The sequence below is a fragment of the Sinocyclocheilus grahami genome, unplaced genomic scaffold (assembly GCF_001515645.1).
Source record: "Sinocyclocheilus grahami isolate Dianchi unplaced genomic scaffold, SAMN03320097.WGS_v1.1 scaffold462.1, whole genome shotgun sequence".
Classification (NCBI taxonomy): Eukaryota; Metazoa; Chordata; class Actinopteri; order Cypriniformes; family Cyprinidae; genus Sinocyclocheilus; species Sinocyclocheilus grahami.
Window position 1 is genome coordinate 837,346 of NW_015505641.1, and position 25,654 is coordinate 862,999.

The following is a 25,654-nucleotide window of genomic DNA, read 5'->3' on the forward strand; positions in this document are numbered from 1 at the left end:
TGTATATATATATATATATATATATATAAACATATATATAAACATATTTGTTTGTTACAATTTACAGTATATTTAATTTTTTTATAACTGCATGCACACACACATATTTATATCTAAATATTAATAAGCAGTGCACTTTTCAGAAATACTAAAATATTATATCAATTATAAAAAAGGGTTTCTTTTCGAGAATTCCATTATTTTTATTTATGGCTTTTCTGTGTATATCCTCTTATTTGCTGAAATAACCCCATTAAAGACTGCCTGAATGACTCATTATAAATTGAAGAATTAACCTGTCAGGTTTTTAAAGCACATAACTATTGATGGTTTGCATTAGATATGTAATGCCGTTTATGTGTAATGAGGACTTTTGGACAAGTTAGCTTGTTATGTAGTTCAGCTTGACTCTCACATTATCATTAGATAGATGGGCTCCTGTGAGACTGCTAAGCCAGGCTGATCAGAAGGGAAGAAAGGAAAGGAAAAGGAAAAGGAAAGAGAGGAAGAAATTGCAATCAGTGACTTGCTTATGATCGAGCGCATTTAGAGTGTTCGCCTCTTCCCGCCCACTCAAGACCTAAACCCAGAACTTACTGTGTGCCAGTGCAGTAAACAGGTCCAATTAGAAAATATTCCCCAACACACACACACACACACACACACACACACACACACAATATAATTCAGTGCCAGTAGCAGTTACCAGCATCTTAATGCACACTAATATTTCTGACGTTTACCTGCTAATATGGCTTGATTCAATACGTCAAGTGGCGACAGACAGTTTTCCAGAGAACTAGAAGTCAACTGTCAATATTTGACTCAGTATGCACAATATTTCTTTGTGCTAATGTGTAAGGATGCATCAGAATAAATATTAGAGATAAATGAACGTTTGCAGTGATGTTGACCCTTTATGGGTCAATGAAGTGTAAGCATGCCCATGATGAGGACAGTAAATATACAGTGTGTGTGTGTGTGTGTGTGTATATACATATATATATATATATTTTTTTCTCTCTCTCTTTCTACATTTCTGCAGTACTCTTATTTGACTCAAAAATGTTTTCCAAATATGAATAAGCATTTTTAAGGAATACTACGTGACTATTCCAATTACTTAATGTAATAATGATAAATCATCACACTCTTAAAAGCTATAACCACAAATAAGTAAATATTATAATATATTAAAACTGTTCATATGAATATTCATGAGATGATACAACATATTATAAGGTTTTTTATAATGCATTATGCATTAATTATAATGCCTTACGAATACCTTTATAATGTATTATAAATACGGGCTTCATAGAAAGTGTTACCAAAATATTTTTTTATTTTTTTTTTTTTTTTTTTAAGATATCAGGACAGTTATATCACCCTAACATTTTTGACTATGCCCCCCAAAAATATGCGATTTGAGTAGCATTTTTAATGAAAAACTAATATTAACAATAATGAGGGTCATGTCATTGACCCTTATATACATTTATTCACACATGCATATAGACACATGGACACTTCAGCAGAGAGAGTGATTTAGTTGTTGCCCTTGTGGATGCACAAAGGAGAGTTGAAGCCCAGTGACCCATATTGACTGGAGGAGTTGTTTTGGGGGGCGTCTCTCTCTTTTCCCCCTCCCTTCATCCCTCCTTTCCTGTCTGCCTCAGCTCCCTCTCGCTTTCTACTCCACTTATCAGCTGAAATAAGTGCCATCGTCAGAGAGTGGGATTGATGGCAATCCCAGCATGCACCCTGCTACATTATTTAAACCTGGAGTGGACATCAAGATTTCTGCTTTTGTCTTCTAGTCTTCAGCTGTCAGAGGTCTCAGATCTGTGATTCCTGTTGTGTCATTTAACCAAGCTCCAGCATGGAGGGGCACAAAGAAGTCTGACAATTTGACAGATTTGAGCTCCACCGCTGTATCTCAATAGCCCAGTCCAAAAGAAACTGGATTTTGGCTTCACGGCCATGTGAAGACCTTCCAAAACCAGATGCACAGACCGAGAGAAAGTGAAAAAGAGAGTGAGCTCTTCACCTCAGGGCTGTGGGGGAAGAGTTTGAACAATGTCTCCCTACGGGGGTGATATTTTATAGTTTGTGTCCATCAGTGGCGTGGCCCGGGGCGCTGAGGTTGACAGTAAGTGCTCTCAACACCGCTGACACTGATTCATCTGAGCTACGACATACATGAGATGAGGGGAGGGGGGTGAAAAAAGAAAAAGGCAAAAGAAAAAAGAAGGGCAGGGTGTCGGGACGTCATCTTAGAGTCCTGTGCGCATGACACAGGCTTTACCTTTTCATCCACACTCGCGAGACCTTTGTGTTTGTGCATTTGTTGGTTGGCCCACCCGGTTTGAGAGCAGACCCTCCAATCTAACATGGCATTTCAATTTCTCCTTCACTCCACCTGCTCCGTTCCCCTGCTTCTACATTTATATAGAAGAGGAAGACTGCGAACCCTGGGCCCGCAGGATACGCATACTAAGCAATCAATGTGTCACCTCTTCTTGACAATCCTTTTTTTTCCCTCCATACAGAAGACCTGCTCATTTTTTCTTGTCAGCAGAAGGTAATTTGCTGTATTGTGATTCGGCCCAATAGCTGGGTGATGGAAGTGCATGATGGGTCTGCACCCCAACCCCCCACCATCCCGCACACACACGTTCTAGATGGCCTCCTCAGCTCGAGCGGAGGCACCCCACCCAGAGCCGCATCTACATCTGAGGCTGTTAAATGTGATAAGTGTGGAGTGTGGCGCAGGGGCCTCTGATTAATAAAAGATGGGGCTGCTACGAGCTCCCAGGGGGATGTGAACCGACCGACCCCACCCCGCCCCGCGCGTGCTCAGACGCTCCACACAATGCCTCTTGCACCCACACAATAGACAGGAAATGGGGAGCAAGAAGCAATCATGGAAAATAACATTTAAAACATCTGCATCCTGTGCCCCTCGCATCTAGCACATGTGCATTAGAATGGACAGTGATTCACCTTTTGAAAAGCCAAAAATATGACTAATATATTCACAGATACACATGTGAGACGGGAAGTCTGATACCCTGCTGTTTCAGAGCACAAATAGCTAATTTTTATTTTTATATATTCAGATTTTGAACGTGTGCACTGATGCAGTTTTTCTTTTATTGTAGAAAACTTATTGAAGAAAGGGACATTAAATCCATATGCATATTTATGGGTGAATGTGTGAGCGATCCAGATGCTTCCATGCAGAGAAGGAGCCAAGTCACCTCTTCACTCATTGATATGGCTTTGTTACCAACAGACGCTTTGTCCCTATTCTCCTCATGTTTACAAGAAAAGACACCATAACCCTGGTTGCCCATGGAGACCAGAGACATCCCCTTTTCTCTCTTCCTTCTTGGCACTTGAATGTCTCAAATTTAGATGATTCATCCTCTTTATTTTTGGTTTCAAATGAAAAAAAAAAGAAATCTGTGGGATAAATCATAGAAACACAAATGTAATCATAAGGACTCGCATATCCAATCTTTTTTTGCGAAATTGCATAGCTATTCCTCAAATAACACAGCATTAACCTAAACACACACACACACACACACATGTACACACACAAATGCTCATCAAACCAGTACCTCAGCCAGGTAGCTTGTAGTTTTTCTCTTAAAGACTTATGAATCTGTGCAGTTGCTGCTCTTTTGTAGACGCTGCATTTATCTTTCCATAACCATGCCCCCACCGCGGGACCAGACAATAGCAGGACATTTCTAATTTTCTGCTGGATAATGGCAGTCATGCTAAAATGAAATAGGTCAGAGGTCAGTTTTGCTGGATGTGATTTCTGGGGACACGAACCTTTCCCTTTTCAAAAATGCAGTGCTTTAATTCGATTCCATTGAGTATTGTCTTTTCAGAATGGCGGCTGAGAAAATAACTTATGCTTTGATTGAATTTCACATGACAACATTATAAATTCAGTTTTACGACCAGCATTTTGGAATTGTATGTCAACCTTTGGGTTTATTTACTTATTCTGTAATGAGTGCATCCAGAAACGATGCACCTGTGAATGTGCGCTTCTGATATTCATGTGTCTGTGTCCCTTTTGACCTCATCAGCGGGCTCCTCCCACTAGCCTCAGCTGAAATAGATTGATATAGCCGGCGCATGAATATGTATGCAATATGCACATTGACTTGAACTTGGTTTTGCCCTTTGTTTCCATAAACAATATACATATACAAGCATGAGCCATCGGGTTCACTCTGGACAGTTGAGGTGCATAAGATTTTTCCATACATTATTACATTTTTTTTTTCCTCACAGCACTTCAGTAGTATGTATATATATATACACCCACAAAAATAAATTAATAAATAAAAAGTTGACCTGTATTTTTTTTATCAGCAAACTATAGTATATACCAGTCAAAACAAATGGCAATTTCTCTCAGTAAAAATAATTTGTGGGTCAAATGGATATTATTGGCAAAAATGTAATAATGATGTGTGTAAAATCTAATGGAATTCTTTACACTTTGACAAAATCTAAGATCTAACAACAGTTATTGCTTGATCTAACTGTAAAACTGAATAGACATTCCTTGTGAAATCTGAGGGGTGTTTTTGGCAAAAATGTTATGCCAGTTCAATCTAATGAAACTCATTATTCATTCAGTAATTATGGCAATTATTGGCAATACTTGTCAAAATGTAATAATGATTAGTGGAAAAAATCTAATGGCAAAATCTAATGCTTATTATTGGTAAAAAAATAATAATCGAAAGGCAATTCTTGGCAAAAAAAGTATTGTCAATTAGTGGAGAATATTTCATGAAGAATTCTAAAATCTAACGATAGTTATTTTAATATTCTAATTGCAAAACTGAATCGAAATTCTAGGAGAAATCTAATGGATATTATTGGCAAAAATCCAATGGCAATTACTGTATGTGTACAAATCTGATGGAATTAATGCCATAAAAATGAATGGCAATTATTGGCAATTCTTGACTAAATCCAATGGCAACTCTGATGCAAATTATTGATAAAATCTCATGGCAATTTCTGGCAAAAAGCAATGGCATGTAGTGGAAAATATTTCATGACCAATTGTAAAATCTCATGACAGTTATTGGTTAATCTTATTGCAAAACCGAATGGAAATTCTATGAGAAATCTAATGGATATTATTGGCAAAAATCTAATGGCAATTATGTGTAAAATCTAATGGAATTGATGCAAAAAAAAAAAGATAGAAAGAATGGCAATTGTTGGCAAATCTTGACAAAATCCACTGGCAGCTCTAATGCAAATTATTAGTCAAATCTAATGGCAATTTCTGGCAAAAAGCAATGGCAACGTCAGTTACTGGTTGCTTTGATCATAAAGCAAAATGGAAATATTAACAAAATCTAATAGCAATTCCTCTCAAGTGGCACTCTTCATACAAGCACTGTATTTATGTGTTTGACATTTCTCCCTGCTCCATGTTCTCATCTACATTTCGGTCCATATCTGTGCTGGCGTGAGAATCCATTTCCCAGAGAGAAGCACAGGAGAGGAGGTGGGGTTGCCGTACTCTCTTAAACTGCTGCCCTGGAAGGTCATTGCTCACAGTCATGTGAGAGGCCAGTGCGGCCCCTTGGGCCCTATGACAAACAGGGCTGCAGTGCTGAGGTGTGTGTCAGGGGTGTTTTTCCACAAAGCATTCTATAAAAGTGTAACCGCTCTGTGTTTGCCCTTTCCTCCCTGTACGCACGCACTGCTCAGCCAACAGGCCCCTAAAGAGCTCTTAAGAAATGCTGAGCCAACACACAAGCTGGCCCTGCTAGCAACTCTAGTTATGCTCTTTCTCGCTCTTTCTTCCACTTTTCTGTCCCGCGTTCCCTCGCTTGTGCTGAATCATGGCAGGCTGTGATCGTGACAGCGGGGAGAGCAGGAAAGGTGGTCCTTGTTTGGGGCCTGAAGCTAATTATGAAGCATTAGAGCAGTGCTAAATAAATGTGTAGTGTTGCTAATTGCTTGCTAGTGAAAACAATAACTCTACAACAGATGCCCAAGGGCACTGGGGGACGAGAGGCTCTGGGAATAAAAGGCCTTGGCACGGGGCCATCAGCGGCCCCTCCTCCAACCCTCCTGCTACCTCACCAATGATCTGTGCCAGCACTAGCACTGAGAAACACATGCAATCTGGCATCAGCATTTAGCAGTCAAGCTGTTTGTGCACATGCATATGCACCTCTGAGTGTGCAAGAGAGTTCCCATGATTCCCAAGCTGATGCTGCGCATGTAAACATGCACTGTAGCAACAGCAGCAATCTGTCCCTGCCACCTTCACACATCACTGCATTAATAAACATGAATCAGTAATAGCACAATTAGACCAGGCACGGGTGCATCGGTTGTGCAGAAGATCAAGTGAAATCACAAACTCATGCTTCTGAGAAGCTCTGTCACTCATATCCCAGAAAATTGATAATACTGTCCCAATGCAGCTGTTTCTTTTATGTCTCACACATCTTTCTTTGTATTTCTGTATCTCTTTGTGTCTGTGTTCTAGGTTTGGATCCACCCTGTGACGGGAGACGGCGTTTGAACGGTGCACACTACTGGATCTCCGGTGGCCTGCCGGTACGTACGCCCACTCTCGCGCAGATTTCCCAGCAGCACCTGAGTGAATGAGGCTAACATGAGTCTTTACACCCGCTTAGACCACACACAGGACATGAGTGATAGCGTCACATCACAACTTCATGTGTCAAATCGAAACCAGACATCCAATCACACTCTATTCTACTACAAAATATGACAGGGAATCTGAATAACACATTCGCATTCGAACTTACAGTGACCGATCAGGTCTTTACCGCGGTGTTTAGATACAGTAAGATTACCCTATCTCTCACAGCCAGAAATGCTGTGATGAGTAGCAAGCATATGAGTCTGAACTGTTACAGCTGGTATGTGCTTAACACACACACACACACACACAGGTGGACTGCAGACTGCCTGTCTCAGGGCCAAGCCAACGCTCCCTCAGCAGGATTTACGCATGCACATTGCAAAGGAATCTCCTTGTAATCCAGTCGTAATGTAGTGCTAACATTCTGGCAGACACACACTGCCACAGGCTCTTATTGATCATTTTACTCACAAACAGATACACACAGTTCTACACTCACAAGTGTGCACATATACAGTACTCTGTTGTGGCCCACTGACATATTTGTCTATTGCAACACTAGCCTAAGGAAGTTAAATCTTTTCATATTCTGCCTTTTCCTTGTTTCTTGCAGCCCGTTCCCTTTTAATTCCCTCATTTATCCATTGTTTTTTTCCCTCTACAGATTGTGCCATTAGCACAGATTGCTAATGATCCCTTCATTTTGAAGCTTTTCTGCATCACAGTCTCAAGGGAGCCATTTTCGTTGTGTTTTTACTAATTGCCTTAATTTATTGACTTGTTAAGGTTTCCTGACCAGTTAATTCTGCTTTTTGTTCCTCATTCGTCACAAATACGTATTGCACTCCTTAAAATAGAAGGACAAGATTTGCGAATCTTTTATTAAAGAATGAGGTCATTCAAGAAAACAGTTTATGAAAAATAGAGCTTGCATAAAATAATTGTCTTTTTCCTAACTAAAAAGTATACATATCACTCTTCCCTAAAAATATACTATATACCCAACATTAAAATTGCACAATAATATATTGTATTTGCTGTAGCACATCCATCATTGAAAGATCTCAGTGGATGATACCCACAGCCTAAATTTGAGTCTAAATTTCAGGGATGAAGGTCTAGATGTGTATAAATAAAGTGTTTTTGGTATTTTGAGCCACAGCACACCTCAATTTCCCTAATGTAGCACCTACTGCAATTAATCAGGCTTGAGTAACATAATCTCGCTAATAACCTGCGGTGTGTCTGTGTAACCACTTAAAGGGATAGTTCAGCCAAAAATGAAAACTGAAAAGGAGATATTTAGCAAAACGTCCAAGCTGCTTTTCTCCATGCAATAAAAGTGGATGGGGACCAGGCCTAACAATGGTGGCCATTCACTTTCATTGACTGGAGAAAAACAGCTTGGACCACCTGCTAGCTAACCCTTCTAGAAAGTCATATGGGTTTGGAACAACTTGAGTAGTTATTGACAAGTTTTGGGTGAACAAAGTTTCGATCATAATCACAATCCTTTGTTGTCTGAGACTCTGTAATATAGGTCTTTAAATCATTGTGTCTCTTTTAGATCCATGTTTCGGGGCACTACAGCCAATATGATGTCATGCCAGAAGTGTATGCCTTGAATTTGTGTGTTAAAGTGTACATGTCTATTACACAAAGGCATTCCACACAAATAGAATACAGGGCTTAATTCTTTTGGATTTAGATTGTGGGGCCGATAGGTGATCAGTGGTCTGACATCTGTATCAATTCCCTTCATTATGGCCTGCAGACCAGGCCTGATCCTCAATCAACCCTGAGCACATCAGTTGAGCACAAACCACAGTGCTGGCGAAATACATTTTGGTCTGGATCAATACAAGCCTCCCTTGGGCTCTTGTGCCTGATCCCCCCTGGTGTGTCTTGTGACTGAGTGGCAAGACAGGCCTGCTTTTCTAAACAGCCCTCACTTCATCCATTGTTCTCCATTGTAGGACCAGCAGCTCTTCTGTTTATTATCCAGACTTTCGTCCAAAAAGTAACAAAAATATTCAGTCAGTAGAAAGCTGAAAGTGTCTGTACTCCGATAGCGAGGAACTGATACAAGTCCAATTATTAATATCCAATTTTTGAACATTCCACCATGATCCACTGGTGTACAGTTGGGGTTTACGAAAAGATCAGGCACCAAAATCCTCAAAGTGGCCCGCAAATATCCTCAAGACTATCAAATGCATTGGACCTGCTCTCAGTATGATGTTTTCTCATTAAGAATTCCCTTCGGAAGTGATCGCCGCCATATTTTGCAGGCCTCCTTATGAGCGAGAAGTCATCGGGTATTGTTGTTCGCAGGTAAATTTTATGGTACGCGATTCCATCCCCGTCAACCAGAGGCATTTTTTTTCCTAGAGAGAATAAATGATAATTAAATTTACAAAGCAATCAGAATTAATCGCGTACCATCTCCCACAGCAATTAAAGACCTCCACCTCCCCCTGCGCACACATACGTTCATTTACTCACCAGGCCAAACCTGCGCCTGTTTTCGTTCATACGTTACCTCTCTCGCCCACTCCCTTTCTCTCCGTAAATTATTTTGTATACTTACGGCGAGACTCATTAGTCACCCCTCCCTTCCGCGGCTTAACGAGAAAGCGATTAGAATGCATGTTAACGCAGTCCCAATGGCTGCTCCTGCTCGCTTCTCTACGTCCACACCACACTGCTTTACCTTCAGCACTGCCTCCTTCTGCCTCTGTGAGATCTCCCCTTCTCTCCCCTCTACCTCTCTCTTCTGTGGCTGCAGCCTCTCTCTCCTTTCCTCTCTCTCTTTCCCTTTCCTCATCCTCTCTGCAGCCTCTCTCTCCCTTTCCCTCGCTCCTCCCTCTCTTAGAGCTGCAGGCTGCTGGGGGTTTTAGACGGATCACTTTCACAATGCCTGATCAATATGGCTATTGATCGGCTAGCAAAATGTTTATAAAATCATCCCGGGCAACCGGAGTGACGGGGGGAGAGGAGGAGCGCAAGCGAGGGGAGGGCCGTGAGGGCGATGCCATTCGGCCAGGGTAGAGGAGGCAGCGTGTCCCTGATTGGTCGCTTCTCTGCCCGCCTTGCCAGGCAACTAACTGGGTACGTTGTTCTGGCACGGCGCTTCCCGCTTCCGCTCCTGTGGCGCTCTGCCGAACTTTCCAGCCCCACAAGCCGTCACCACCACCGCAGCAGCGGCACTGTTTTTACTGCACGCCGTTGGCTCCCAGCCAAACTCTGACAGCACCCACCCCCCGACAACCCAGCTCCCAAGAGTCAGTAACCTTCATTTGCATAAATTAGCAGGCCGCAGGCAGTGCCAGGCTCTTAACGAGTCAATGTCATGTCATGTTGTCCCTCCTCCCCTCGTTCGCTTCCTGCTACATGAGGACACACATACTCCCGGCCCACCTGCTTTGGGTTCCCTTTGGCATGGAATACCCTCTGGACCCTTCTCTATTTCACCAGCTCTCTGTGTGGCTCCTGGGATCCTGCTCCCAATATTTCAGCATTATCAAAGAACACGTCCCCACAGATCTCCCTGCTCCTGTGTGAGCTTGTGCTGGGAGATCTCAGACTAAAACATGCACTGAGTGCTATGGGACCCTTGTCCCTGAGCACATATGCTGGGATCTTACTTTTCTGAATGTTTCTGCGGTTCATACAGACAGTTTTATCCCCTCGCACTTAGAGATGCTAACCACAGCAATCCTAGCTCACTGCTAAGCTTTTCATCAAGAGCTCCATTCATGATGGAGAAGGACTCGTCCTTGACATCCCAGCAGTCCTGACAGTAAAGGATCATTAGCATTCATCAGTCATTCAACAGTGTTTGAGGAATAAATCTAATCTGCAGCCTGCACAAAGATGATAGAAAGATACCTAGAACAATTAAACTGTTGCATCAGGCTCTGCTAATTCTTGAAATTTAGCAGCAGCTTCCACATAGCTTAGAAATGTTTAGAAAGCCCACAAGTAATTGCTATAAAAGTTTTCAGGAACAAAATATAACCATTCCATGTGGTGTATTAAGTAGGGATTGGTATCTTTAGGCACCACACATTTTAATTTCAGATCACAATCATATTCCAAAATGATTCTCAATTTAATTCAATATGGCCAACCCACCAACAGAAATTGAATAAGTGAGTTTAATAACGTAGCATCGGGTCTGCAGCTTTTATTCTGTTTAAAGTCTGAATCAGAGAACTTTATCGGTTTGTAAATCAGTGAGTTTCTTTTTTTTCTGTAGCTGTGCACAATGATCAACTATTAACCATGTAATATATTGTTAAAACATCTATATATGCCACTACTGATGTGGGCACACACCATATGGCACTTACTTGTGCCTGTAAAGTTTTTTTTTCATAAAGAGAATTGTTAATAAATAAAGTCAATTTTTATTATGAATTTGTTTGATATGAGACTGTCTGATAAACAACCACAGTGTGTCTGTGATATCCTCCAAATCCTATTTTTAGCGCTCATACTGCTGCTTTTGTACTTGTATTTGATAGCCTAGGGCAAAGTCACATAGGTCAAGCCATCAGGTGGAGTCTGTTTAATTAAGGTGGTGTTTTTAATTAACCATAAAAGCTACTTATTTCCCCAACTAATTGAAGCATAGATGGTCTCAGCATCATGCCTGCTCTGAAATACTAACCCTGCTGAAATTTATTAATATTAGCATAAACTGTCTAATAATATGAAAACTAGGAAAACAGGAACACTTACTTTCATGGTCTAATGTCAGTATATAAATTGTGCAATTTTTACTTAACCATTTGATTGTCCATACAGCATTTGACACCAGCAACAAAGGATATGCTTATTTCTCTCTTTTAAAAGTTAATAGGATATTTATTTTTGCTATGCTAACTATGCTTGATTTCGCATCGCATTTTATTATTTGCATTTTGCATAGTTTTTTTGCCTATTCTTGGCTGACCCATTCTTGGCTTGGCACTTAATAGATGAGAGCCTCAGTACTAGACTGGACTAGTGACTAGTGTAGTGACTAATTCTGTTAGTGCTGGAAGGCCCTAGATGTTTATCCCTCACTCCAGTTTTTTGTTCTCCATCTTTATCTCTGTAATGTCTCAGGCTCTTATCCTCTTACTCCTTTTCGTTTCTCTGTTCCTTCTTTTCTCTTCATTATTTTACTTTTGCTTCTGTTCTCTCCCATTTTACTCTTTCATATATACCCCCTCCCCTCCTCACGGTGCATTAGAGGGCGTTTTATTTATTCCATCAGAATGCAGAGGGGGTCGGGGTGTGCGTGCCTCACACAGAAATCAATTTCAGCTCAGCCAGTGGAACCAAACAAAGCGCCATGCTCATCGTAGCATCCATATGCACTCACGAAACCTATCGCGCTCATCTCTCCTCTACTTCCCTCCCTTCTTGGGAGACATTTTGTTCTCACTCTACCGCCATTATTGTCAATCACTGTGCACAAGTGATGAGGTGTGAACACAGCTGGCAAATGAGTGATGGCCATGTGTATATCATTAGCAGCAAAATGAAGGAACCTCAAACAAGAGCGTTGTCTGTTTGTAGATATCTCTTTAATGATTCAGGGTTGTGGGTTTTTCCCTTTTTGTCTTTCTCACTCTCATTCTTTCTCCTCATATCTCCCTTCTCCTCTCTTTTTCTTTATTTTTCTTTGTCTGTCAGAGGACAATTATTTTACTCAGAGGTTGCTCCTACATCTCAGGAGGCTTAATGGAGTTCTCAGATGTGTCCTATTCAAGTATTTATTTAAATTTTGCTATCATAGCTATGCACGATTACATGGTGTTCCACCGTTTTTTGTTTTTTTTCTCTCTCTGATGTCTGTGATATAATCAGCATAGATCTGCGTCCAAATTTTGAAAAAAAATTATAATAATTTGTGTGTGGGGGGGGGGGGTTCTATTACAATGATGTTTAATATTTTACAATAAGGCATTACAGTAATGCATTAGGTATCATGAACTACAATTCTTAATCATTGATGATATTATTTTACATATTCATTTTTCAAGTTAATTACAAATAATTGATGTATTATGAGCGAATGTGAATTGACTATGAACAACAGTGTATTTAGGAATTAGCAGTAACCTAGATTAATAAATGCTGTAAAGCTTGTTTATTGTTATGTTAGTTCATGATGGTCAGTTATGGTTAGGTTTAGGGCTTCGGGTTTATGGTTAATTTTAGGTTGAGGTTATATGTTTGTATAACTTACATTGGGTGGGTTATAGATTACTCAAGTTTTTGTCTCCAAAGAAACATCTAAGAAGCTAAAGATTTTCTTAAAGAGTCTCTCAATTTTCTTTCAATGTAATCTCATTGCAGTCCATCAGAAAATATTGAGATAGTAAAGAATGCCCCCCCCCCCATTGCATATATAGGCATACATATGTATAGTACGTGTATCTATATGCATGGCATGAGTCATAAATCTGTGCATTAGTGTGTGTTTGTGGGTTTAAATGTGTCCTCGGGGTGTTCTGAATAGTAAGTAAGTGTTGATGATAATATGATTTTGAGCACTGTGCTGTATAGAGGCCTAAGGAAACCACAACTCTGTCCCTTGGTCTATTTTTCTCGTTCTCTTTCTCGTCTTAATGTGAGTTCTGGATCAGCCTTATTCCTCGCTCCACTTTTATTGATTTCAGTGAGCAATAGAGGGAGGAAGAAAGAAAGGGCCTTTTCACAAAGAAGTTAAATGGTCAAGTAGCGGGTGGATGGTGGCTTTCACCACTTATTGACGAGGTGGAGAAATGTCACTATTCTGGAGGCCCTTTCAGGAGATAGCGAGCTGATTGGATGAGTGCCCTGGGGTCAGGTGGAGCGCATTCCTAGCGCAACCAAACAAGTGTGTATAAAAGGCCAGAGGATTCAGCTGAACATGTAGAGGTAGCTCTTCACCGGTCGCCCTGTCTATTAGCTGTGTCCAAGCTACTGTCCGAGGCTACAAGGCACTGTGCGAAGTCACTGCCTGTCTTTCTTCTCGGTCTCTCTGCAGGAGGCAGTCTTACATGTCTGATCTTGCCACCATTTATCAGTAAAAGTGTTTGTTTGTTAGTGTTCTGGTCTCCATTGCCTGTCTGAAGAGAGAGTCAATCTAAGAAGCTAAAGATTTTCTTTAAAGAGTCTCTCAATTTTCTTTCAATGTAATCTCATTGCAGTCCATCAGAAAATATTGAGATAGTAAAGAATGCCCCCCCCCATTGCATATATAGGCATACATATGTATAGTACGTGTATCTATATGCATGGCATGAGTCATAAATCTGTGCATTAGTGTGTGTTTGTGGGTTTAAATGTGTCCCCGGGGTGTTCTGAATAGTAAGTAAGTGTTGATGATAATATGATTTTGAGCACTGTGCTGTATAGAGGCCTAAGGAAACCACAACTCTGTCCCTTGGTCTATTTTTCTCGTTCTCTTTCTCGTCTTAATGTGAGTTCTGGATCAGCCTTATTCCTCGCTCCACTTTTATTGATTTCAGTGAGCAATAGAGGGAGGAAGAAAGAAAGGGCCTTTTCACAAAGAAGTTAAATGGTCAAGTAGCGGGTGGATGGTGGCTTTCACCACTTATTGACGAGGTGGAGAAATGTCACTATTCTGGAGGCCCTTTCAGGAGATAGCGAGCTGATTGGATGAGTGCCCTGGGGTCAGGTGGAGCGCATTCCTAGCGCAACCAAACAAGTGTGTATAAAAGGCCAGAGGATTCAGCTGAACATGTAGAGGTAGCTCTTCACCGGTCGCCCTGTCTATTAGCTGTGTCCAAGCTACTGTCCGAGGCTACAAGGCACTGTGCGAAGTCACTGCCTGTCTTTCTTCTCGGTCTCTCTGCAGGAGGCAGTCTTACATGTCTGATCTTGCCACCATTTATCAGTAAAAGTGTTTGTTTGTTAGTGTTCTGGTCTCCATTGCCTGTCTGAAGAGAGAGTCAAAGGAAGCCAATGCCTGATATGGCTCAACCGCATTCAAGGCCTCCAGCAGATAACGCCTGGTGCTAACCGGCCGCATGTGGCTGGTGTCCAAAATTCAAACTAAAGTGCAGTGTGTGGGTGCTTGTGTATGAGAGAAATAGGTTAATAGGAGCACGAGAGAATCAATGGAATTTACAAGGAACAAGACTGTGAGAGAAAAGAGTTGGGGGGATGAAATGGCAATGTGATTCCTGAAAGACTTCTGCTGACCTGTGGCTAGGGGTTCAAATATAAGTCACTCAGGCAGCTCTGGGAGTTTGACGTCAAGGCCTTTAATTAGACAAGAGCATCATCTGGCCAACCGGTCCCCATAGAATGAGATTAGAGCCTAGCAAAGGTCAGCGTGCCACAGAACAGACACTGGATGGCTTAATCTGAGGTGAAATGGTTGCTTTTCTAAATTGATTCCATTTTGGTGAAGACAAGGGCTGTCTTGTGTTCTAATTGAGCCACTTGAAGACTCGGATGGAAAGTGGGAACCCTCTCTGAGGAAGGGTTCATAAAGCAGGACACACGAACAAACAAAAACTGTTCAACTGACATCTGAAGCAAAGCTGTCTCCAGGCCCAGGCAGCTGCGGGGAAACCAGTAGGCATGCAAGTGCACTCAGTCACACATGCTCATCCAACTGTTTGGGAATTGGATATCTAGTATTGTTTTCACAGTGCTGTTGGGGTTCACTAATAAATCAGAGATTAATTGTTTCCAAAAGTTAGATCCCATTTAAATCTCATTTAGTAAACACATTTTATTGCATTAGATAACAAAATATCAAACCACCAGCAGAATAACTGGAACAAAAGCTGCATAGGCTGTCTTTATATATATATATATATTTTACCTTATGCAGTGATTTTCATAAAAATGTAACTGTGGCTTAAGTATGTAAATTACCATGACAAAAATAGTTTAATGGGTCTTGGAGATCAAATACATTATACTTTGGCTCATTATTGTTTAAACAATACATGAAATGCAGAAATGCAATATTGTGCAAGTTAAACAATATACAGTATAGTCAGAAAAAGGTTTTTATTATTACTGTTGTTATTATAAAAAATAATATTGTAACTTTTTTATTTCTGTTCTAATTTAAGCTCATTTGATGTTTTTTTAAATTTTATTTTACAAAGCAAATTCAAGTGTCATGCTTTGACTAAAATACATAGTCCCCGACATAACAGAATGTTTCTATGCAACAATAAGAAAGATTTGCTGTTACTATATCATGTATTTTAACACAGCTGGAATGCTGTATTGACCAATCAGAAACCAAGACCAAATTTATTTATTTTATTCTACTGAATATATTCCTACTGTAAGTTGAAACTTGGAACTCCCAAACATGGTGTAGCCACATGGTTGCCAAAGCACTTGAAGATGGAAATTCAGTTTTTCTCCCACACACACACACATTAACACATGTCACACTGGCTCATTTTAAGCTGAATGCATAATATATTAAATGAAATAATGTTTCTTGTGGGGATGGTTGTGGCGTGGAATGGATATGCATTGAATCTCAATGCAACTTGGATCCTTCAATTGGTGTGATGACAGGGGGTAAATGAGTAAGTGTGTGTGATATGGGGGAGGGCTTAGCATATCGCCTCAGGCAAGTCTGTGACGTCCAGAGACGTACATGAAAACTGTACCCCCACCATCCCAGCGGACACCAGCAGACCACTAGGCATAGACCCAGCAGTCATTAGTGAGGTTAAGATTCATTGGCGCTAATTGATGACCATTCCCACTCTCCTCACATCCTGTATCCATGCAAGAAGCTCTTGCCCACCCTCACCCCTCCAGTCTTCAGACCCTGAAGACTACAATTCCTAATTGGACCTACTCAACCCCCTGCCATTAAAGATTTAGAAGGAAGGCGCCTTGTAAAGCATCGAATTTTAGCTCAGTTAAGCTCAGGAGATGGCCCTCGCTAGGCTATGCAGAGAGACATTTGGTGGGTGGGAGATATGATTGAGGTAGGCCTATAATGGTGATACCCCAGACCTGAAAACTGCCCAGTATATACATGAGTGGCAAAGGAAGGAAAGTTGTTCAAGCCTTGATTTGACCAGAAGAATCTTTTAGGGGCATAGTGGCTAAAGTTCAAGTTTGAGCTCAGATTTGCAAAGGGTAAGCCATGTGGATTGTTCTCTATAAACAGTGGTTCCCAATCCTGATCCTGGAGGATTATCTGTCTCTCTTATCTGACCAACACATTTGAGGTCTTTACTAATGAGCTGATGAGTTGCATCAGGTGTGTTTGATTAGGGAGACATCTAAAATGTGCAGTGTTGTGGGTTCTCCAGAATCAGGATTGGGATCCGCTGCTCTATAAGCAGGGTAAGCAATTAACACCCGCCAAATGCAGGTAAAAATCAGCTGTGGCGGGTAACGTTGTCAAATCACTAGCCAATTTGGCGGGTTACTTTTCTTCACTCATTAAATTCTTTGGGAAGTTAATGTAAGCGAAATCAGTGCAGATTTAGCGCAAATACTGAACTCATTGAGTCATCATGATATATTAAATACAGCCTAATTGCGCAGCATCTGCGCATACCTAGTACTTCAACATACACTCGCTGGTTTCCTTTGCATTGTATTTAGCGAAGACTCAAAAAATTACTGAAAACTCAGACACTCTATGATTTTCTTACTGTCCAGATGAACTCACCTGATATCATGCACTTTGATCCCACCAACGTCTTAAATTTAGTCATATCAAACTTAAGGCCATAAAAGTTTTAAATGGTACAACAAAGTCTTAATTATGATTTCAAGAGGTCTTAAATTTGGGGACGGAAAAACAAGAATTTCGATATAGCTTAAAGTGACAATTCAGCTTCAAAAGGCTATGATTTCACTGAATAAATATGAGCGCTGCACGTCAAAGTCAGCTGCAGTGCTGTACAGCCATTAACCTGGAAACTGCTATATACTGCTGCTCCAAAAGCGCCTCCTACTTGCAGAGAATATGAATGTGCATTTTCAATAAACCCTTCTGCTGTTTTTGTGCAGACCATTACAAAAATCAACCCATGTATTTACGCAGCACACACTCCATTGTAAATATGAAAGCTGCTAATGCATTTTAAAAATCTAAACAATTAAGATATGTGTATATGTTATTAAATTAATATAATAATTGATTGGTAATAATTGTTTAAATTAATGTAATAATTGATACTTCTGACTCATCCCTTATCTTAAAAATGGTCTAAAGGATGAAATGTGTGCTGAAAACTTTTTGCTTGTGTGAAAATCTGTAACTGAACTGTATTTTAAAAAGTCTTAAATTTAATTTTAAAAATCCTGCAGATACCCTGGAATAATATGAAATTCAGATTTTATAATATATTTATATATGAAGCTGTGGTGTAGGTAATTAGGTTTATAACCATTTTGGTGAGTGAAAAAGTAAATTTCAAACCCCTATAAGAATAACGTACACTCTTGGATAATATGTGCAAAAATTGTACATTTAGGGGTACAGCAGCTTGTCACTGGGTCCATATCCTCAAAGGGACATCTGTGTAGCTCATTTACCCCTAAACTCTAAGTTGTCCCTTTAAGGGTACTATCCCATGGACAAGCTATTGTACCCCCTAAGGCATAGGTTTTGCACATTTATTTGGAGGGCAATGGGGGAAGGGGATGCTACTCAAAGGCAATGCCGTAGTTTACATTTACAGGCCTCCCTGTGAACTGTAAGTCTCTGGCCCTAGTAAGTTGCATTTTGGAGCATCCATCTGCCATGCCACTGCTTAATCTTGGCAGACTAGGTATGTTGCACTGCTGCAACTTCCATAGCAGATCTAGACAGGTGGTGCTGGGGTGGAGGAGGGCTAAAGAAAATGTTCATACCATGCAGTACTGAGTTGGACCACGTCTGGATGAAAATAAAAAAGGTTTTCGTAGATGGAAAAGAAAGAGCAATTGGTTGTTCTGATGGCTTGAAAAAACAATCAGCCACTCAGAAAAGTTTCATGATTCAAATATGCATTAAGTTTTACTATTATGCTATTAAGACAGCATTCCAGTTCAAAAGTAGTTGTGATGTATGGCTTCATGTAGAGTGTTTCATGTGAGACAGCAATATCCTGTACCCTTCAAAGTACTATCATATCTCTTCCCTTCAGAGTGAATAGGACATTTACAGCACAGCCATTGATATCCAGCCGCTTTCACATTTTCACATTTTCACATTGTCTGTCTCTGATATTTTCAACTCTCATAGTTGTTGTATCAAATTCAAAGAATCAGTTTGGCCAGTTGTTACCATAAATAATTGATTTAACACTGATATTCAAGTAGAAATTTTCCACTTCTGTGTTACTACTATTATGGTTTAAAACTGCCTTTAAAACGTTAAAGCCACTGACCTTTGGGTTGCATCCAGAATGCAAATGACCTCAAGGAATACTGATTAGACAAATGAATATTTAAGACTTTTATGAGAGTCTATTATGAAACTTGTCACTTCATGGATATGCAATTATTTGGTGTCCTAGATATCACCTCGACAACATTGTTGTACAGAGAAACAAACATATGCGCGCAAAAAAAAAAAAAAATTTGGTATTTGCTCACTATCTGCTAGAAAAACTCCATACTTTATCAGACGGTTCCGCTGTGTTTGTGCTCCTGGTGCAGCCCACTCATTGGGCCCGTGTGATCTGGAGACGGGGTGAGGAATGTGAGAAGCATCTTAGGAAACATGAGCTGCTATTTTCCCACAAGCGTAAAAAAAACAGATGCCAGTGCTCTGGAATCCCGGTGACGCAATGCTTTCGTTGACGGGCCTGAGAGGAGGAGAGCGAGGGAACGAAAGAGGGCAAGAGAGTAAAAGAAAAAAATGGAGGGAAATGGATGTCTGGCTTGAAAGAGGGAAAAGTAGAGAGTAGGAGAGGCAGCTGTAAGTTCACCGGGTCTCCGCTGAGACAGGTTCCTGGCCCTTACTGTCTAATTTTTTTCTGTAGGAACATCTGTGAAGGAAGACCATTAATTGTTTGTTGGCTAAGTGATCATTACAAAAGCAGATGCTTGATGCCTTTTTTAAGATGCAAGAATAGTGACAAAGAGAGCGAGCGGAGCGATTGAGCAAAAGTATACGCTCCCTCAAGCTCTGATTGAGAGGGATACCATCAGCAGCATTTCTTCACCCACCCTAATTTCTCATACATTCAGATACCCCCTTAAACACAAAAACACCAATGCCTGCTCCTCCATCTCAGCCTCTCCTCCTGCTCTAATTATCCGTGCCTCTGTAATTGCTGTTAAATTCATCATAGCTTTTGGTATTTATAGGGTCTGTTTTGATCATAGTAATAATGTCACTCTGGAATTCCCATGCTTGGGAGGAGAAGAAGAAAGAGAGAAAATTAGAAAAAGAGAAAGGGGGAGGGCAGTGGCTGATGTTTGGATCCTGGCAGACTCCCTCAGACATCGGTTGCAGTAGGGGCCCAGAGGCCACAGCTCCAGTCTGCTCTGCTGCTTGGCTTTAGATCACCCGGGTCACATGTGGATCAGGCCTGGCGGGACTGCATGCTCAATGGATCTACACTGAGCCGAGCCAGGTCTCGGCTGCTGGGGGTGTCCAGGACCAAAGTTGCGTCAAGACTTGGCGTCCCTGGGCCTGAGAAATTGTGGTCTCATTTTCCTTGCCTTTTTCATTCTTATTCCCTCCCTCCCTCCCTCCCTCCTCCTCTTTCTTAATTTCTGTTCCTTTATGTTTTTTTTCTATCTTCATTCAATCCCTGCTGCTTAAATGCCCAGTTAAACAGATTTTTGCTGGTCACAAATCACGGCTACATTTAATCAAGTCAAATTAAGTCAAATTAATTTAAGAAGCGCTTTTCACAATACACATTTTTTTTTCAAAGCAGCTTTACAGAATATCATGATGTTAATGTTTATAATATCTTAATATCTTCATGTTACATTTAGCAGATTAGAGCTGGGCGATAGTATAGTTTACATTTAGCGATTATACAAAAAATCAAGCGGTTGACATATGCTATATGGTGTATATTGCTATAATTACCCCTTTTTTCTTGTAGAACAAAAAAGGAGAATTTTTAAAGAATGTTCATGAAGCTTTTTTCTATAAAATGTTTATACAACAATACAACAACCATTCCTTTCTATAAAAGCACCATAAAAGTAGTTCTGTCATGACAACTCTCGGAGGGATTGGCATGGTAATGTACGTGACAATGTTAATGTATTTGGTCTTGGTGGAATAGATCTGCTACGCTGCTGCTGCTGCGGCAGAGCAAGTACCGAGACTTGCTACTGCCAATACATCCACAACATGCTGCTGTGAGCATGTAAGAAATATTGCTGCTGCAAATATAACATACATGAAATAACCCCCATATAGCATACATGAATCACCTCGTAGCAGATCTATACAGGTGGAGCTGGGGAAGGTGGAGGGTTTCTGAAGCAAGCTGCAACTGCTACGGCAAACACTAGTCATATATTTGAATGTTGAGCAGTGAGCTAATTGGCTACCAATACAGGAGTGAACCAATCAGCTGTTCCATGTGATAATGATGCCATTAGGTCCGACTGAGTTAGACCTATCGGACTGCGCCATCTAGAGTTTCATGCCAGAACTCTGTACTTCATATGGCTCCTGTGTAAAATTCTAAGTCTTCTGAAGCCATATAATACTATAGCTTTATGTGAGGAACAGACCAAATTTGGTATCAGATGTCAATAATTTCAAACACTGGTTGTTTGACTGGCATTGTTTTCTTTACTTTTCTTTTCTTTTTGTAGAGCTGCAGCTATAATATGGCTTATAATGTAGTGCACAAGTCATCACTTTTATGGTACTTTAGTGCTTTTTTCTGATTTGGAACTTGAAAGGAACTTGAAAAACATTATTTGTTTTTTGAAAAACTTCAGTGCGTTGACATTATGCATTTATGCTTGACTTGTTGACCGGACATTTTTCCTATAGATTCTATAGATTTTCTATAGATTTTTCTATATTTTTCTATAAACATGGTGAGATCTATGCAGCTCAGTCTAACAAGTCCAAATCAAGCACACCTTTCACAAAGAGCCATGATTGACCTCCCCTCTTGTAGCCAAATCTCTGGCAAGTCCCCCCCCCCACCCTCGTCTCTCTCCCCCTTCTGCACAGCTCCCAGTGTTTGGGTATATATTTACCACCCTTGTGTGAGGCCGGGTGAGTGGGCCAGGGGAATGGAAAGGAAAACAATCATGCCCTCTCTCCTGGCCCTTCGGATCAGGCCTCCTATAAATAACTACGGGTGGCGCGCCAGTCCCACCGCCCATGCCATGGGAATCTCGTCTCCTTCAGCCCAGCCCTGGGCTGCTCGACCACCCTGGGAACCCTTCAGCCAGGCCACTGAGGACGGACAGTAGGCCAGAGCAAAGTCGAGGCTGACAGCAGAGGAGGAGAGCTCTTTCTTCTTGACTTTCTTCCAGCCTTCCTTTGAGACTGTAATTATCTGTCTCTCTGTTGTGTCTCTAAGGAGAGTTGCTGACTGTTTCATCCCTCTATACACCAGCCTCTACGATGCATCCTACTCTTTCAAAGCAGTTTTACACTGCATTTAGTCTGTTTTTGCCTTATAAAGATTGTATGAATATGTGCTTTTAGAAAAGTTAGAAATCCGGTTTGTGGAACTCAGATGAAGCGTTTGTTTTACCCCACTGAAAATTGATTTTGACTTTCAAAGGCTTGCTCTTCACAGCACTGTCTTCCGTGTCAGTGTGAGACAGGTTTAGCTCACATTTTTGGAATTTGAGGTAATAGTTTTAAACTGACAGACTAAACATCACTCTTCTTGACTGTTCCACTTCTGAATAGTAAATACTTACAGAGACACACACACTCAAACATACTCTTAAATTCACACACACACACATCCAGAGTCTGTTAGACAGTGGTAAAAAAGTTCTGAAGGTTTGTTATGCTATGCACTAAAGCCACAATATTCCTACAGGCAGTTTTGTCACTGTGTTAGTCATAAACATCCAATTTGCCTGACATTGCAATACAATGGCAAGGTTGGGCAAAATTTGCAGTTTAGGAATTGGCGTTGTTTCAATTCATGAATTGGAATTTAAATGGGCCACACCCAGCAATATTTTGAATTGAAATGACAGGAAGTGAAATGTTAATTGTAATGTCAAAGAAATAAAGTTGCACTGTAACATTTAACTAATCAAACAACAAAATGGATTTTTTTTTTAAATAATTTTAATAATAATAATAATCATTTAGATTGTGTTTAATTATATATAATTACCTAATAATTATACAAAATATATAATGAATATATAAATGAAATGAAATCATAAATTATTTATCACAGAACTGTTATGGTTTCTTTACTGACAATTGTGCCTTCCTTGTCACTTTTTCTTTCCTTTTATGCTTTAGTGAAATATGTCAGTCGTTTCAAAATGTGAACTTGATTTATAAATGATATCCCAGATTATATGAAAAGCAAAACTGGGTTATTCACTTTTTTTCAGCTCTATTGGCTGTACTCTATAGTATTAAACAGAGTTTTTGTAACAAATCCACCACATGTCTGCTTTGTTTCTCCCTTTCTGTTAACTACTACCCTTCGTTTTATGTCTTGATAGATTTTCAGTCCTTCCCTTTAGCCCTTAATTTTTTTTTCTGCATACCCCCATTTTTCTCTCTTCCTCACGAAAACCCCCTCGGTCCCTCTCCTACAAGGCACACTTGTTATTTCTTCGTACAAGGCCCCGTAATTAAGTTTGACATAAGCGAAGGGATTAAATATGTGGTTTGGGAGGGGGAGAAAGGGGCTCTGTTACAATCTCAAGGCCAGCTGTAAAATGGAACCAGATTGCGACACTTGGAGTTGGAAAGTTTGGGAAAGCTGCCGAGACTGAAGCTGTGTGTTCATACAGCACTGGAGAATGAATCCCTCTGCAGCGTAAGAGCGGCCAAGAAACTACTGCTTCTCCTAAAATTAAAATTAGTTATTTTAATTCTTCAAGTTAAACTAAACAAAAAAAAAATGTGACATGTTGTCATTATTTTATTTTCTCAGTTAATGTTTAATTTATATTGGTACATTATTTTGAAACTGACAGTAATGCATTGCATCTCAAAAATTTAATGATTTTATCTTGATGCGGCCTGTTAAAAACATGGCGTGAGATGCTAAAAAAAAGCAGTGAGATGTAGCATAACAACCAAAGCTGTTCATTTAGTGCTTTTTTACATAGACCAACCTTAAACCACCGTTCTTTTGATCGAAATATGACCACCAAGCCAAGGGACTTCCACACAAAACCTCTTAGCCTGTTCAAAGAGCATCGCCTGCTTAGGTCAAAAAACCCTTTTCATATCATGGAAAATATATATGTATAAATGAATAAAAATAACACGTGTTTGGAGGATTATTACAGCAGGAAGAGAGATTTCGGTCTTTTGTGCCAAAGACCTCTGCTTCTTTAGTCGTAGGACTTTGGCCTCCCACACCAAAACCACTACTGCAACTCTCTCAAAGAACCCTACATTCCTAAACAAAACACAAGCTCTCCCAGCCAAAACTCTGACACTCAAGCCGCCAAAACAAACACGCTCTTTCCCCTGGCCGCCAACCGTACATATGATACATGCTCTGTAGCTGTTTCAATTATCACAATTTGAGCTGTTTCTTGAAATGTTGATTCACCCATTGTTTGCCTTGAACTTTGTAATTCAACTCTGCTGTCAAACACATGGATAATTTGCTGTCTGTCTTAATGAGTTCAGTGTTTCTGAGAGTCGGTTCACTAGCTAGCTCACAGAGCATGGAAATGCGAGCCGTGATGGTCATGTTATGAAAGAACACAGCATCTCCATGAGATTTCCCTTCTCTGTGAACTCTGTGCGGTCTTCGGTGGGAACTTTGCATTCTTAAATAACTCTGGCAAAAACGTTCTAATCTTAATGAGTCTGAACAGCAAATCTCTCATCTGCGGCAAAAAGGGATTAGGAAAGCAGGGAGAAAAACACTGCTGTTCCACTTTGACGAATTGTGTTTAGTAAATCCCTGGGTATGAAGTTTTTCAGACAAACAAAGCGCTGGAAATGCATGGGTGTTTTTAGAAAACATAACTTATCAGAGAGAAACAGAACATGCATTTAAGGGGAAATACAAAGGAAAAGCAGATTCGTCACTTCGGCAAATGATAAAAGTGGTTAACTCTTTTTCTCAATACACTTAGCTAGTTTTGGTAAAAAAAAAAATCAACCCAAAGTAGATTTGCACAAATTAAAGGCATTGTGTTTCTCCTGGCCTTACCATCCTCGTGTTTATTTATTTTTACATGATGCGGAGGGCCTTTGTTAACAGTAAATAAATAAATTGATAATTCCCTGCCGCTTAGCGGAGATGCTATAAACTGCTGTCATAGTGATTAAGAAGTTAATGAGTAGGCAGAAGCGGAGACCATGAAGCTTTGCAGTTTTGAAGCAAATTGGAAAGTTACACTTGGGCTTGGCTTTACTCAAAACTTTCCCAAGCCTAAGCTTCAGGCTTTGTTGTAGGTTAATTTGGTTTATTGTGTATTTATCGTGTAACATAGTAAAATATGACAAATGCTGCTTTAATCTAAAATTAAGTTTTGATATTTCAAAAGCTGGATTTTTTGTTTGTAGGATGTCATATATATACATTACAGTTTGATCCTAAATTGTAAGATTTCACATTGTTAGGGCTGGGAAAATAATACAATTGTGTGTGTGTGCACATGAATATTTTCACACTTGACTTCTGTTAATGTGGGAATATGGCATGTTCTTCACATATACATCTGGCCACTAGGAGTCTTCTCTTGAGTGACAGCTAACATCTGGGAAGTCTGTAGCTATCACAGGACACATGGGCCATATCTGCTCCTCCTCCCCTTATTCAGACTCATTATTTTCCTCTCTTTCCTTCTCCGTTTGCGTTATTCAGTTCA

The 25,654-nt window shown here is 40.3% G+C and overlaps 1 long non-coding RNA gene across 1 annotated transcript in view; it reads left to right on the forward strand.

Annotated features, from left to right (window-relative positions):
- LOC107552981 (uncharacterized) overlaps nucleotides 1-25,654 on the forward strand; it is a 59,458-nt gene that overhangs the window by 19,704 nt on the left and 14,100 nt on the right. Inside the window, exon 2 of the long non-coding RNA XR_001604916.1 lies at nucleotides 6,557-6,627. This is a non-coding gene — a long non-coding RNA (uncharacterized lncRNA). The remainder of the gene's footprint in view (nucleotides 1-6,556; nucleotides 6,628-25,654) is intronic.